Here is a 2,640-nt window from a genome sequence, read left to right as displayed (position 1 = left end):
AGTAACCGGTCAGTCTCCATAATGACTGGTCAATCTCCGTAGTGACCGATCATTATCCACAATAACTGATCATTCTCCATAGTGGCTGGCCAGTCTCTAAAGTAATGGGTCATTCTCCACAAGATACAGAAATAAGGACAACAGACACAGAAAGGCACAACAGGCGGTCTTATTCCTCAACTTCTGCAACCTTTGGGTACAGGAAAATATTGTACAAATATAATGGTAGTATGTCTTTGGCTTGTGATTATGTCTTTCGCTTTAGAGTTCAGACAATTGGTCTAAGCTTAACACATGCCCTATACAGAGGAAAAGAAGAGCTTTCATGGAACAAATTAAAGAGAAGGCGAGGATCGTGTCTTACATGAAACCTACGAATCATGAAACAGTACGTAGGACTAGGGCCCTGTGCTGGGAGGTTTTCTGGCCACGTCTTTCCCTCAGCGTTACAGATTACAATGTGGTAGTAGTTTTACAGCTAGTTACATAATATTATTATGTAATTTATTTTTTGACGTTCAAAAAGCTCTAACTTTGGAAGTCAATTTTGAAAAATAAATATTTTTGAATTTTATAAGGAAGTCAAGGAATTGGCATTGGTGAAACAAGAGTGGAAAATGCTACACGGACAAGAACGTGGCTCTTATTATTAATAATAATGAGGTTATAATACACAAGACGATCTTTTATTATACTGTGTCGTAAAGTTTGCGGACGAGTGGAATGCAAAGTTAAAGTATTAAATAGTAAATTAATGAGCTTTGTGTCCTTGGGTTCAGACACGGAATAGAAGAAAGATAATGGAAAGGTCGTAACGTGCATTTTGTATGAAAACTGCTGTCGCCAGTTCAAACCCACTCTATTTTACTAATAACTCTATTTTACTAATTTTACTAATTTGTAACTCAAAAAATGCTTTTAAAAATAAGATCCGGGATAAATTAATAAGTAACTAGATAGTTTATGTACAGACACACGCACACACACACACACACACACACACACACACACACACACACAACCCCTCTCTCACACACCCCATACACTTGTACACAAACATACTCCACACAGACACCATATCATGTTATATTATTTCCTTCTTCTTGCACTTGTATACCCTTTTTACTAAACTAACTTATGATATACTTAATTACTGTAATTGTTAATGATACCTACCAATTTGTAGTACGTGGTAACTTGTAAAGGCTGTTCTATTTTTAAGTAATTCTGTTATTTAGGTATACTATCGCTGTAAGTTACCCAAATAAAATAAAATAAAATAAAAATAAAATACTCCTACATACAGATAACTACGACAGCTCTACTGCTTCTCAAATTTCACAGCCACTTTACCGGCAATGTATATATCAATGTATATAGGGATAGCACACCCCGGACACTTCATACAAAACCTCGTTTTACACATTCACTACACATTGACATTATCAACACGTGCATCTGTGTGTGTGTCTGAGGCCTGCCTATTACAATGCCTAATTTAACCTTTATTATTTACTTAGGTAGGTAGTACTACTTACGAAAGATGCTTTTATAATAATCGATTAATATTTATTTACCACACAAATCACAAACAAGAAATTTTGAACATACATTAAGCACTTAGCCTAGGTTACATACTTATATGGCGCGCGTTTTGCGCTCACTTGGCCCTTCCAACGTCTTTCTATACTATTCGGTGGGTTCAGACGATAAGATAGATAGATAAAATACTTTATACTGAGTACAATGGACACAAAATACAGAGATAAGGACAGCATATACAGAAAAGCACAACAGGCGGCCTTATTGCTCATGCAGCAATTTCTTCCAGGCAACCTTTGGGTACAGGAAAATTTTGTACAAGTATAATAATAGCGGGTTAGTGCATTCTAACAAAATAAATAATTAAAAGAACAACCTACATAAAATAAGTACATTCTTCTTCTTATCGTGTCGATGGCAAACTAAATTGTATCGGCCCAAAACTTGGCAACAAGTATAATAAAACTACATATTTATATTATACATAAATATATTAAATTAATATAATATATATATGACTATTATACATAACTAAATAATTATACATACATATAAACACTATGGAAAAAGGAAAGATGGTTTACATAAAAGAAGAGGAGCCAGAGTTCACAAAGTGAAAGTGAAGTGAAGTGATTAGTTGTTCTGTACAGGTGTACTTTGTATAAGTACGCAGTCTTTTAGACTCGACCTCTAAAGTACCTCACGGCTCTCTCTAGGTGATTCACCCTTCCATGCTTTGTTAAAATTCGATGCCTAAAATAGCCTGTTTGAATGAAAACGTAGGGTCGCGTTTATACTTGCTGGAGTCCATGAGGGCTAAGATGGGACACTCTTGCCTAGAAAATGCCTATCCATTCCCTATATGCTTAATTGGGAAGCACATTAGGTAATTCCAGTACTTTTTTGTTCGCTTTAAAAAGGATGCGAAGCCTTTCGTATCAACAAGGAGGTAAAATTCCTACACGTGTTTGGGTGTCTATTTCCGGATGTCTGTTTTGTCTTGAATAGTATTTTCACTTATTGTCTTCTAAATCCTTGGTAATAAATGAGTTGGCAGTGCTTCGTCAGGTGCATTTGTTTCCATTGTTGGTTTTATAA

The sequence above is a fragment of the Pectinophora gossypiella genome, chromosome 17 (assembly GCF_024362695.1).
Source record: "Pectinophora gossypiella chromosome 17, ilPecGoss1.1, whole genome shotgun sequence".
NCBI classification, from domain to species: domain Eukaryota; kingdom Metazoa; phylum Arthropoda; class Insecta; order Lepidoptera; family Gelechiidae; genus Pectinophora; species Pectinophora gossypiella.
The sequence above is the reverse complement of the archived record's forward strand: the minus strand, read 5'-3'. Positions refer to the sequence as shown.